The following is a 15,482-nucleotide window of genomic DNA, read 5'->3' as shown; positions in this document are numbered from 1 at the left end:
ATATTCCTCCAATTTTACTATTTTTGATTTTTACTTATTTTTCAATAATACTCTTCTAAATTTACTATTTGTCTTATTTGACCCTTTTAAACCACTTTATTGTTTTTTTTTCTGCTCCCCCTTTCTTAATAATATCTCTTTGATTTTATTATTTTTCCTATTTTACTCATTTAACCCCAAATATTTTTAATAATACCCCTCCAACTTTATTATTTTCACTTTTACCCCCCCTTTAACCTCAAAGAAGATGTTTGTGCCGTAGTCATGGTTGAACTATATTTTATATAATAAAATACAACTATGGACTTCATTTTATTACAATTTTGTGAGATATAAAGATTAAGATGAAGGAGTGGGATCACACAACCCATGATATAGCATTTTCTCTTCTATTACCTTCTAATTTTATTGTCTTTTTTCTCCTCCTCTTTTTCAATACTACCCCTCTAACTTTACTATCTGTCCTTTTTTTCCCCTTTTAATCCCAAAGAGGGTACATTTGTCGTGGGGCACTAGAAAATTCTAATTTTGGTATAAGAAATAATGATAAAAATATATAATTGTTGATTATTGATTGTTAATCATTTTACCTAATGATCACTGATCATTTGAATCTTCTTATCAGTTTGTGATACTAATAGATTTACTATTTTTTTTGTATTATTTGAATGTTGGATTTTATTTTAGTTTTTTTTTTTTTTTAATTTGTACATGCAATCGTATTTTTAATGTTATTTTATTAGTATGTCCCACCAAATATAGTTAGACAAAGTTTTGTCCTATAAGTAAAAGAAAATATAAATTGTTGATTCATTTGCATATAAAGGCATTTTTGTTATATTGACAACAACCAACAAATTGAATCTTATTTTATCAAACAATAATCCTAGCTACTTCAAATTGAATAATATTTTTCCAACTTAGTCACCAAATGTCAAACTAGCCTAAACGTGTCAATTCAACTTCATATGTAATCTATATTTTTTACATTTCCTCTTGGAAAACTGTTTGATTTCTTTCACCCAAAATTGCATCATCTTCTATGTATCAGAAAATCATATATCGGTGTTCTTGATATTTGAAGGTTGAAGTAGATAAAACACTAGGATTGAAAGTGTGTATGAAATTTTCTACCTAAGATGATCAATTTGGAAAGAAAATCATGGGGTCTTCGCTACAGATTAAAGATGAGGGAATTTTGATCATTCTATATTAACTATTAAAAAATACAAATGTCAAAGGGCATCTCATCCCCTTTAAAACACAAGAATATCTCAAAATTTTATGAAAAAGTCAAGTATGTATAAATCAACCTTCAAAATAATAATAATAATAATAATAATAAATCTTTATAGACATCGTCAAATAGACAATGTCAAACGAACCTTTGAGATAATGAGAAGTATTGGTTTTACACGTTCATAAAAATCAATTATTGACGCACCCAAAAATATTCTAACCTCAATCATTTTTTAGTCGGGAGTGGATTATTTGTAGCGTATTTTTCTTGTAGCATCCCACAATAGTTTTTCTAGTTGAGAGAGTGCCCCACATTGGAAATATATAACACCTCAAACATCTAGGGTTTAAGGCATAGATTTAATCTATAAAAAATCTTGGTCTAATCAAAGCATTTGAAAATAGACAATTAATGAATTAACAAATTTAAACAAACAATTTTGTTGTTTTGTTGATGTGTTCCTTTCTCAACTGTCCAAAAATGTTACAAGATTCTCTCATTGGTTGTCAAGTTCCCAATGTTCGTAGCACATTCCTTTATGTATGATTGCTAAAGTGGCATCTATAAAGCTCTACTATTTTCATTTCATATACGGCGAGTTCTTTTATAAAAAAGGCTAGAAGACTCATTTCATTTCATATGCAGTGAATTCTTTTATAAAAAAGCTAGAAGACAACGTTGACAATTTTTTTGATGTGGAATATTTTCTATCATATCACAATTTTCAAGTGACGTAAATATTTAACGTACTTGTGAGAGGATCTTGTCCTATTAGGTACTTCCTACCTATTTTAATATGCACCCATTTTCATATAATGTACATGAATGGTTGAAATCACCCATTGAATTAATCTTGGAGTGAGTCCTTGAGTATCATTATTGGACTAATAAAGAAAAGAAGGTGTCACATGGTATTTTTAGTCATACTACTCATTTTCATAAGGAAAGTGGTTCAAAGAGATAATCCCAGACATGTTTCACCCTAAACTTCCTTGTTAACTAAAGGTCCAAAGCGATGAGTTATATTGTGCTTGATTCTATTACAAAAAGTTGTGAAAATGCATTGCCATGTAGTTGAATTTTATTTGTGGAGGGGATGTGGCATTCCAAAAAGATGTTACCTATACACACAAGGGTGGGATCCAAAAGATTCAATGATGTAGTACTCCAAATAATCATTGGATTAACTTTATACTCTAATTCTTTTATATATTGATGATAATTTAGCTTGTAAGTTGCCCATTTTATCTCAAATAGGATAATGCATTAAGGGCAACTGTAAATAGAGATGGACTTGTGGGATCCACTAACTCACTTGTTGTGTAGTAGAAACTCTGAGGATAAGTAGAGTGAATCTTTCTAATTAGAAAATCAACATAATGAAATCACTAGTAATTATAAAAACACTTAAATATAGATATGCTATATAATACTAAAGTCAGATATAAAGAAAAATTATACTTGATTCATTAGGAGACAAAGAGTAATAAATATAAAAAAATTATTCATGTGAAGAAACACATAAATCAAAATACCAGAAAATAATAACAAATAAGAAATTAAACTAAGAAATAAATATGCTAATAAACCAACAATAGAAATAGATCTAACTCAATTAATTAACAAACAAATAAAAAAATAGAAAGTCAATAGAAGTAGATCATGGAAAACCTTAAACAATTGATGATGATGAATTACCACATTAGTCTTCCAGAAAGAAATTGAAAGGGGGAAGAACAACAACTAACAAATGTATAAGTAGCATGAACAAAATTTTGGAAAGATGCAAGATGTCTTCTACAATGGATCTTAGGGTTAACTTTGATTGAGAAAGAAAAGAGGCAAAATTGCCAAAACCCTTCAAAGATCATGATCTTGATCCCTTCTCTGATGATAAATACTAGGGGTGCAACTTAATTCGGTTCAAACCAATAACCGAACCAAACTATGAAATTTGGATAGGTTTGGTTTGGTTTAAACTGATTTCGGTTCGGTTTCGGGTTTAAAAAATAAAGAACCAATGAATTCGGTTCGGCTATCAATTTAGGCAATATAAAAAATCGAGCCAAACCGAAAACCGAACCAATATTAATTTCAAATAAAATATTAAATTTATATTTGATTTTTAATTTTATATATATATAACCCTCGTCTCTCTCTCTCTTTCGTTTCTACGACAGGCTGCCAGCAATTGCTACCGGCTCATATATATATAGTCTAAACTGAACTGCCACCGGCTCATATCCTTGTCTGCCACCAAACTGCTATCGGCTCATATATCTCTCTGCCAGCAACTACCACCGGCTCATATCCCTGTTGCTGCGTTTTGCGACCTGCGACTTGCAATAGGTTCACCTCTCTCTCCTCTCTCTCTCTCTCTCTACGACTGTGACCTACAGGCTGTGGCTACGACCTATGGCTGATTTTGAAGAAGACAATTTTAGGATTTTTTTCCAGGTCCCATCATTTTATTTTTTGGGTCATCCCTTTGGAGGGTGTTTGGTAGTGTTAAACTCTCAGACAAAAGGGAGGTAGTCAGTGGTTTTTTGAAGAATTAGATCATTTGTTGGGGGAGTTTGCAAAAATCCGTATAAAGTTTGGTTTGAGTTGGTTTTAAGGATTGTGTGAATTAATGGTTTAGACTGGTATCAGGCAAGCAAAATCTCTTGGCAACCCATGTAATCGAACCGAACCAAACCGAATTAAGATCGATTTGGGTTGGTTCGGTTCTAGAACAATTCGGTTTGGTTCTAGTTCTCATATATTGGAACCGATGTTGGTCAGTTTGGTTCTAATTTTGCTCTAACCCGAACCAAGTTGCACCCCTAATAAATACTCGTAAAGTCGCAAAACCCATCTCTTTGAAGTCGTCTTGAAACCGTGGAAACCTTTCATCTTTGGAGTTGCCTTCAACTCTTTAGGTTTAGGGCTTGAGAAAATAAAATCGCATTTAGATGGAGGAGAATACAGAAATGAGAGATTTGGCAGACGAAATTTCTAATAGAGAAGGGGTCTTGCAGATGGAGGAAATGCGAACCAGAATAATGTGGGCATATGTTATATGTAACACCCCATATTTTTAACTCGTATCTCGAGGAAATCAAATAGTATTTATTTGAAGAATATTTTAGAAAAGAAACTTAGAGTCAAGTACCCGGATTATGCTATGTTCATTTTTATTGAAGATCGACTTCGTCATTAGTTTCAAAATGATCGAAATATATACTTTAGCCTATAAGCAAGTTTGAATCCAAGTTTGAGTGAAAAAGTTAACAAATCCTCGAATTTCGCATCGAGTGGGACCCATACAGTAAAATTTTCGTTAGAGGAAGAATCAAGAAAATTCGACATTACCATTAGATCCGTAGCGAAAAATTAGTCAAAATGGAATACTCGTTTGTCATTTTTCGAGTCCGGATAGTCAAGTTACGATCGAAACTAGAAATAATAAGGAAATTACAAGTATGCCCTCGCCCTTGTTATAAAAGAAAATTTATTTTCTTTTAAACCACTTTCTTTCTTCTCCAAAGCATCCAAAGCTCAGATTTTTCTAAAGACCTAGGGTTCTCCTCTCTTCTCCTCAAGATCCGTTAAGAATGAATAACCGTTGAACTTCGACGAAGAAGACAAAGTTGTCGGCTACGACGATAGCTACAACCTCACCCTCCTTGTTAATCCATTCTCATTTGTTTGCCCTATCCTCCATCAAAACCCAGCCGTGTGGTTCGAGTGAAACCTAACACATCTTCATCGAGGGTTCCATCGAGTGAGAGTTAGGTCCACCATTCATTGTAGAAGCAAATGAGTGCCGTCGTCAAAGGGGGTTTGCAAACCCTAGCTCACTTTGCATCAAACTCAACTCAACACCAACTCCTTCACCACCAACTTTGATCCTTATACGAGTTCATTACTTTCGGCATCCACAAACAAGTAGGGGACTTTCAATTTCTATTGGTAACTTTAGATTTCTCAATGTGCATTTAGGGTTTTGGAAACAAAACTTATTGTTTGCTTTTGAATCGTAGAAATTGGTGTTTGATTTCAAATTCATGGTAGAAGTAGGTGTTTTGTTTATGTTTTATCGAATTTTAATAACAAAATCGTGGGTGGGTTGAATGATTCGAAGAATGGAAGAAGAATCCGAAACATGGATCGAAAACTCGAAGGTTCGAGTAAGGTTCAGGCTGTGGGTGGGAAGGGTCGGTGCCACCGGCACCTAACGAAGGCATTCTGTCAGTCCCACCGACAGAATGTTGCTTCTGCCGCCGACAAAATCAAGAAGCACCCGAAAATTTTGTTCTGTCGGCAGGACCGTCGGTCCCACCGACATCTGCCGATGACCAATATGTCGGTTCCACCGACAGAATCCTGGTTCTGCCACCGACAGCCACCGACAGACACAGTTTTGATCAGAACAGTGTTCTGACTCTTGGCTTGACCTCCTCACACCTTATACACTATTTTCCACCCTTTATTTCATTAAAAACATTTAAGTTCTTTAATTTTTACTTTCCATTTTCTTTAAGTTCTTTAATGAAATTAAGGTTTTACCCCCATTTCGGAACAATGGGAATGGTTTTAAGATCCAAATCTCAAAGGATCAAAATCTGAATTTTGGTTTCAAGAACAAAACGTAATTTTCGACGTTTTCGGCAAGTTTTCAAAATGAAATAACTTTCGCGTTCCTTTGAATTAGATTACAAAAACTATATGGTGTCGAATCTCATGATCGAGGCTTTCATTTCGAAAAACCCATTTTTAATTTCGAGAACTTTGAAAAATTGAGTTTCCAACACTTAGCCAAATTTTCACCAGCTTTTACCATTTTTAACAGCTTTGGTCTCGTGCATTGTCGGGACCTTGTTTTTTAATAAACTTCGATGGTTTTCAATGGAAAGACCAAAAGAATGACTTTGAAAGATTGAAAATGGATGGTCGATGTGAAAAGATGAAAAGTGAGAATGTCGAGAGAATGGGAAAAGGGAATGAACGGTAAAATGTCAGAATCACGCCCGAGGGGTGATGTCTGCATTTTACATGGTATGTTGTATGTAGGTTGGTGAAAGGATATCCAGGTTATTAATGAAAGGGTTGCATGTTTATTTCCGATTATGTTAGCGCGTGCGCTGAGTACTGTTATTTATTTTTAGGCCGGGTGGCCACAGTTGCATGGTAGGAACTGGATATCCGTTCTCAACCCTGTTTTGTTAATTTCTCTTTTGTTTTAAATGAAAAATCATATATGTACGTAGCTATTTTGTGAGCTGTTAAAGGGTTTGTGAATGCCTGAAGGGATAGTGTGTCATATCATCCGGAGGGGTACACTATCCTGGGATGTACGGTAGGGACCACCAAACTCATACGTGGTATGGGACGCGTATGAGAGTGGAGTCACAACTGGAATCCGGGTCCATTCCTTTCTTATCTTTACCAGTGAACGTGTATTGTAAAGGTGGTCGTATACGAGTGGAGTGTCATTTGGGAATCACATGCACGCCTGATAGGCATAGATGAAGATGATTAGTCAGTGATCACTAACAATCTAGTAGTAGTCGAACGTTCTGACACATCGAAAAGAGACCCATTGCTTACGGTCACGTCAAACGGCCAGCCTGAGCCGGATAAATGGTCACCAGTGTGGTAAGCGCAGCGACCGGCCACAAAATCAGGAACTAAAAGCCAGATTTATGTTGTAACATCATGTCCTGACTGGGAGCGATCCAGTCGTGAATCCCAACGCTCAATTCCATTACTCCACCACTTGTATTATGTATCTGTGTTATATATTTCAGATTATAAACTGAAAATCATGTCTACTATTTCAATGTTGCCAACTGTATTTGCATAAATGGAAAACGTATAATGCGTATGGATGGTTGATGCTATGTGTTACTTTTAAATTGTTTAGTTGCTCATCCCTGGCTATATGTACCAGTTAATCGTAGTTTCAATTGTAAAACTTGCATGTTTTGAAATAATGAAATATGATTATTCGATCACGTTAGGGGAGGTTATTAGTAGGAATTGTTTGTGGACCTACTGGGTAACCATTGTTACTTACCCTTTTCCTTCCATTTTTTTTTAGTTGCAGAGCCTCCAGTTGGCGCAGCGGGTGCTGAGCTATTAGCCGAGGAACGCCTGGTCGGTCAGATCGACGACCAGAGTCCGTTGCCCGGTGAGCAACACGACTACTTCTACTAGGAGTCTGTTCATCCTAGGAGGTGTACATAGTATTTTGGGACCGAGTGCTAGGTCTATGTTAGAGGGAGGATAGACTTTGTAATCCTGTATAACTTTATACCTTTTTGCGCAACTCTGATCTTGCTTATTTTGTTGTTCATAAAATCTATTGTCTCTCGTTGCTTTATACAGGATTGTTTGGTATGGTTTATCAGGTTTGAGTTCCGTGAAACGCTAACATAAACAGAGGAGACCATGCCGAAATTTCGAGGCGCCACCTAGTGCCTCGAGGCGGTATTGGGATTTGTGTTAGCGTTTGGCGGGGCGTCACATTATAAAATTTGTAATTACATAGGGCATAGTTATGCAAGGGAAAAGTAACAGTGATGAGAAGAAGCAATAACCATTAAGTGAAAGGAAAATATTTAAAAATTATATCGATATTTTAGCCCTATATGTACTAAAAAATTTAAAGAAACGCGCTAAATGAAAAAAAAAAAAAACATTGAAATCAAAATTTTCAGTCAAGCGCTAAAAAAAGTGAAAAATAAACAATCCCTTAATAGATTTTTTTTAAGAGTCACCCAAGGAGGAATATTGAAATCATACTCTAACATGTTGAATCTTACCTCATAAATCTCTTAATAATGTAATAAAAAGAATTATTATTTTATCTAATGAAAGATCTATGTGATCATATTTGAGATGTAATAGTGAAATTTTAATTATCCTCCTTGATGAATAGAATCATAAACATTTTTTTAATGAAAATGCTAAAGTGACTCAAAATACTACTAGAAGTAGCATTGAGAGTGTACCCAAGTGTGTAGAAAATCATAAGTACTTTTTTTCTCGAGATACGAATGTTATAAATTAGAGGACACTCGATGATTTTATATAAACACAATGCTACTTCAAACGTTATTTTGAGTCATAATAGCAAGGCTTTTCTCTAGTATCAAATTAAAAATTAAAGTTAGAATGTAAGTCTTTTACGGGTAAAACAATCCGTCGTCTACATTTTCTTCCATAAAATTAAAAAAACTTTCTTTCAAAATCTTACATTTTAAAATTTATAATAAATCTCTCCCTTTACCAAAATAATTTATTTAAATACAAAATTCATCACTTATTTTTTTCGATTAAGTATATATACATGCAAAGAATAATTATAATGACCAACTTTTTGTTTAATACATACCACATCCAACACCATTAAAATTGTATATTATTATACAACAAATGTTATTAAAAATATAAACTATCTAAATATTAAGTACATTTAAAATTCAAACATTTCCTATTGCTTTCTCTCCCCATATTCAACAAAAACTTACTTGTTTAATAAGAAATCCATATATTTGTAAGATTTTTTTCTCAAAAATATAACATTCAAAAAATTATTTTTTTGAGATACTTTATTTATTTATTTTGATTTTCGAAAGTTTGATCATGAAAAAATTAAGATAAAGAAAAATAAGAGAACTTAAAACTGTTTTAGGTCCTCAAAATGTATATGACACAATCTTAGTCACATTCTATGTTTTTTTCAAAATCTAAAAACATTATTATTATAATTATCTTTTTTTTATCCACCTATTATACATGATCATGAATTTTAAAATCATCAATATTCCCAATATTCAATTAGGTTATTTAATGTCATATTTCATGAGTCATGATGGTTGTATGTCATCTATGTCATACTTCATTCCTCGTAGCACACTATCAATACATTTTCTAGTATAACCTTTAATTGTGCTCCTATCATTTGTCTTGTCAAGACATTTTCTATATTACTTAAATCCAAACAAAATATAAATGGAAACAAGAAATAAATAGAAACAAACTTTATTTTGTTTTAATGTTAATGTCACTTACATAACCACTTCAGAGTAATCTATTCCAAATACATAAAATATTTTCTCAAAAGATTCATCTTGATAACATGTTCTCTATAAGTTTTTGGTGATAATATATTTGTCAATAAATCAATTATCATTTGAGTAGTACTAATGTTTTCTAATGACATTAAGGGGCTGTTCATTTGAGCTTCAGAAGCCGGCTTTTATTGCTTTTTTGACTTAAAAGTCAAAAAATCCATATAAACATTGTTCGTTTGGGCTTTTTTGGCTCATACGAATATAAAAAAAAATTCAAAAATAGTTACTTTCAAGAGTCGTCAAAATGGGACTGTTTTATTTTACTTTTGCACAAAGGCGATCATCGAAAATGATTTAAGTTTAATAACCGAAATACCCTTCACCTTTATTTGAATTTTCAATGAATTTTAACCTAAACCCTCTTTCGTTATCAACTTTCAACGACTGTAACTATTGCAGCTCCACCTCTTTGTTATCTTTTTTCTTACTTATTTCTTTTCACCAACGTATAAATCTATTAATTAAGAAAAAATAAAAAAAGAAAGAAAAAGAAACATATCAAAACCAAAACAAAAGAATCGATATTTCCCACCATTTTCGTTCACTTTATAGTGAAGAATAATAAATCTAAGGTTTCTAGATCAGTTTTTTTGAAACTATTCTCAGTTGCCATTGTCGTAGAAACCTGTTGAAGGTTGTGACATGTAAGTTTTCCAACCTTTTGAAACCCTACTTTCTTTCTTTATTTTTTTGCTTGTGTACTTGTTTTAATAGGATTGTTTATGCGAAGAAAGTTTCATTAATGGTGATGAAATTGATGTTATTTTAAAGTTTTGATGTGAGTTTGGATCTTATTATCAATTTTTTTAAATTTTTTTATTTACTAGTATCTTTGATTCTTGAGATCTTGTAAGTTTTCTTTTGAAATCTTGTGCAGATTATAAGGTTTTATGTAATTTATTATATTTGAAGTTTTGAGTTTTCTTAGAGTTTGATTGCTAGAAAAGGTAGAAATTTTTTCCTTCTTTTTGTTTGAATTTTATGGTTGAAGTTTCGAGTGAAATACATATATAGGGAGGATTCTTGTTATAAAACCCCAAGTTTGGATTAGTATCTCGAGGAAAATAAATAGTGAAAATATGAGAAAATTCTGAAATTGGAAATTAAGATAAAACTTTAGGATATTTCTTATTATTTTTAATGAAATCTAACCTTACCATTGGATTCAAAATGATCGAAAAATATATTTTAGCCTATAAGCACGCTCAAATGTGAGTTCGAACAGAAAAGTTGCAAAATCCTCGATTTTCTAGTCTAACCAAGCAAAAATAATGATTTTTTGCTATAGTAAAAACATTTTAAATTCTATCACACCATTGGATTTATAACAAAAAATTATAGAAAATGAATTATTTACTTATCATTTTTGGAGCCCAAAAAGTCTAAATATCGTCAAAAACGAAAACGGCATCAATTTTAGGGTCCCATTGGGCCAAAAAAGTAAATTTTTTTTTGAGACATAATTTGTAGAATTTGACCACATCATTAGATCTAGAATGACAAATTAGATAAAATAGAGTATTCATTCGTCACTTTTGGAGTCCAGATGGTCAAGTTATCGTCAAATAAAATAATAGGTCAAATATCAATTTCGTCCTAAAAATTTATATAAATAAATTTTTTACTATTCATCATCATTCCAAGTCGTCCAAAATCAACTGTGATTTTTTTTTAAATTAGTTTTTTTCAAATATTCAAACTCTAATTCGTCTTCGACCTTCGACACAGAATGGAAAATCGATCGCAGTCTCGTTCTCTACAAAACCCACCCAATTTCCTTTCGTTTTCTCTTCTTTTTTGTTCCATATCATCAAAAATCAGTCGTATGTGATACGGAGGTTTCGAAACTTCGACCTTAGATTTCGTATGTTTTGAGGTCAAACCGTCCTCCGTCGTATAAGGGAGAAAGGATGACGACATCGAGATCTTCAAAACCACCAGATCAAATTCAAAAATTAACTACCTCGAAGTTTGATCTACTTCGAATTCCGCGTCGACCGTCTCAATTTCTGTGCACGCACTTTAATTCTTTCGCACAGAGATTGTAAGGATTTTCAATTTCTATTGATAATTGTAGATTGTTAAAATTGCATTTAGGGTTTTTATCAAAAATTTGTATTGAGTTTAAAAATTGTAGAATTCTTTTTGTTATTTCAAATTCACGTTAGAATTTGCATATTTGATATGTTTAATTGTATTTTATAATAAATTATATATAGGTAAGATATTTCACTGGGTTATTTCCATCAATTGGGTCTTGTGCACCGCTCGGACCCCGTTTTGATCTAACTTTTGTATTTTTTTTAATGTTATTGAAAAAAATAAATTTTCATGATTGAAAAATGATTTAATATTCAGTGAATTCATATTGAGTTGATGAATATCAGAAACTGAATTTTTTTTTTCAAAAGATTGAGAACTACAATAATTGGAAAAATGGGAAAATGGGATGAAATAGTAAAATGTCAGAATCACACTCGAGGGGTGATGTGTGCATTTTACATTCTAAAAGATGGGATGTCACACCCCATACACATGCCAAGTTGGGCCCGTGATCAGTTAAGATAGTGGTGTGGTAGCAGTGCTACACATGGTAGGTTCCATGAGTTGACACGTGACTGCGGGTAGGAAATACGACCAATGAGTGATGTCTGTATTTTACATTGTGTATTGTGTGTAGTTTGGTGAACAGATATCTAGGGATAATGTTCATTTACTTTCTGTTAGCACGAGGCACTGTTTACTTTTTTGTTATGTTATTTATTTTAAGTCGGATGACCACAATTGCATAGTAGGAAACTAGATATCCATTCTCAACCATGTATTGTTAATTTCTTTTTATTTTCAAATGAAAATAATATATATATGTATGTATCTATTTTGTGAGTTGTTAAAGAGTCTGTGAATGCTTAAAGGGATAGTGCGTCGTATCACCCGAAGTGATGTACTATCCTAGGATGTACGGTAGAGACAACCAAACTCATACGTGGTATGAGACGCGTATGAGAGTGAAGTCACAACTGGAATTCGGGATTATTCCATTCTATCTTTACCAATGAATTTGTAATGTAAAGGTGGTCATATACGAATGGGATTATATATTTGGGAATCACATGCACACTTGATAAGCATAAATGAAAATGATTAGTCAGTGATCACTAAGAATCTATAGTAGTTGAACGTTCTGACACATCGAAAATAGATTCATAACTTACGATCATGTCAAACGACCAGCCTGAACCGGATAAATGGTCAACCAAGTGTAGTAAGTGCAGCGACCAACCACAAAATCAAGAACTAAAAGTCAATAAAAAATTTATAACATCATATCCTGGCTAGGAGCGATCCAGTCGTGAAACTCAACTCTCTAATTCCATACTCTATCATTGTGTATTATGTACCTATTGCCTTATTTTGATATATAAAATGAAACACATGTTTAATGTTTCCATTTGGTCAATTAGATTTGTATAAAAAAATGTTATAGTGAGTACTGTTGATTGATGTAATGTGAGTTTTAAAATGTTTAGTTGCTTATCACTGGCTATATGTACTAGTTAGTCGTAGTTTCTTCTATAAAATTTTACATATTTTAAAATGATTCAGTATATTTATTCGTGCATATTAAGAGAGGCTATTGGCAGAAATTGTTTGCTTCCCTACTAGATAATCATTGTTACTCATCATTTCCTTCTTCATTTTTTAGTTTCAGATCCGGAGCTTGGTGAGGCAGGTGTAGAAAACGAGTGAGGACTATCTAATAGGTCAGATAGACAACCAAAGTTTGTTACCTGGTGAGTATTGGGGTTATACCCCCTAGTAGTGTTAGTTCGTTCAGGTAGTATTATGGATCTTTTATTAAACATTAGGACTTTTGTTAGAGTGAGGAATGTTTGTATAATCATGTATTTTATTTATCCTTCTGTACTCTAATCTATCGTACATTATTAGATGTATATAGGTTTCCACTATTATTATGTTTGATATGTATATACAGGATATTATGGATGTTGTTTATCAGGTGGAACAGGTTGAACGCCTTGGAATGGTAACATAAACAGATAAGACCACGCCAAAATTTCAAGACACCACCTAGTGCCTCGAGATTCGACATGGGACTTTGTGTTAACGTTTGGTGGGGAACCACACTTGTGACAATGGTGTTGTGAGATTCTCCAAAATAATTTTTCAATAAGAGATAGCAAGAACATGCATGAAAAACACTAAACACCAATATGGTTTTATAACAAACACCATTAACAAATGCATTTGCTGAAGAGATATTAAAGGTTTAAAGGGCTTCAACCAGATTAAAAGTTTTATCCATCTATTTTATTTTTTTGAAAAAATTCATTTTTGCTAGACATTAATGTACATCGTAGTTTAGAAATTTATTAAAAAGAAACATTAGAGATAAAAGAATTTAGGTTTAAAAAGTGAGTACAAAAAAACCATATAAATACGGTTATGTTGAATTTCAATGTTTGTTTAATTCATGTTTGGGAAGTGAAGATTTATTTAAGAAAAAGAAAATCTTAAGGAATTGTTGTAGATTTTATATGCCTTACAAAATATCGGTATCGGAGTTTTCTGTTCCGATTCGGTTTTGAGTAAATGGGTATCATTAACACCCCTAATAAAGCTCAAAAGAAATTGTTTATTGAAATACAATTTTGAATATGAATTTTTCGATGAAACTAAAGAAGGCTATGGTATTGGATTGCTGCTTAGATAATTCATTTGAGAAAACTGACCCATAGTAAGATAATCTGAGTTGTTTTTTTATTGTTTTAACTTGATTTTAGTTCGGTTCCCTTGGAATGTTTTCTCCGCCTCCAATAATACCTATGTACCGTACCACGGGGAGGTTGCCCCCGCACCCCCAACCTATTAACCGTCCCTAGCAATAAAACAATAAATCATCCCAAAAAAGCAGATGTTGTCACTATGTTTCGTTCAGAACACAACACTCCCCTCTCTCCACTCCATTATCAGCATGCTTTCTCTATATACGTGTTCTACTCAATATGAGACACATATTATAACATATATAATTTACTATCACTTGTATTATGTATTTTTCCTTAATTTTATTTTAGAGAAAAAGATTTTGATTTAAATAAATCTAGAACATTAGCTCATATGATGATAATGCCCACCAATGTATATTTGGAGAGGTTATATTGCCATACCAACTTTCTTATGTAGCAATCCAATCAACAGAAATGCATGGAGTGTAATGTGCAGATAGCAATTATACATTTCTAATCCCCACATAATCATGTGGTTTGTTGATGAGGACGAGCTCTTAAAGTAGCTATATGAGGGATAATTTGGGTTCTTGGGCAATCAAGGCATATTTTCTTGATGATTCTTCTTAGTAATCTTGAATTATTTTGACTTCTTTTTAAAAAATTTGAATTTAGAAAGAACAAGCAGTGAATGTTGTGATTAAGGATGGCTCAACAAGAACTGATTAGTAACAATGAAGCTGAAACAATGAATATGACTCACTTAATGTGATTTAATTTGTTTGTGCCCTATATGTGAAGAGAATTCTTAATGTATTTCTATAAATGTTATGTGAAAATTTAACATTTTTGTGAACTACAAAAAAAACATAACAAGATTTTTTTACTTTAAATTATCCAAAAGAATATTTAGATCAGATGATCATGATAGTCTAATCAGATTGATTTTTGGTGATATCATATAAGAATAAATTATCTGTTGTCAGCATTTATGTGATTTTAGTCTTTTAATCTATTTTGGTTATATGTTTTTTTTCTTATTTTCTGATTGTTGTTTCTGTGTATTAATTTGTTAATTTTCCTATTCATTTTCTTGGCGATTCTTTGTGTTATTTGATCATGCATGTAGTGTTCTCGTTCCTTGATACTATTTTTAGTGATAACATATAAAGATGGACTATCTATTTTTGGCATTTATGCAACTTTATTTTAGGAACTTTTGAATTTTAATTGATTTTGGAGATGTAAGTTGAAATGCATCCCGATTCATTTGATTTATTTTAAGTTGTCAGATGCCGAGACAAAAAGTAACAAAACCAAAATAAACAGAATCAAAAATTGATTCTATAAGATGGACACCCTAAATAA

Source organism: Akebia trifoliata, chromosome 10, assembly GCF_017979445.1.
Source record: "Akebia trifoliata isolate Shusen 1 chromosome 10, ASM1797944v1, whole genome shotgun sequence".
Lineage (NCBI taxonomy): Eukaryota > Viridiplantae > Streptophyta > Magnoliopsida > Ranunculales > Lardizabalaceae > Akebia > Akebia trifoliata.
This window is presented reverse-complemented; position numbering follows the sequence as displayed.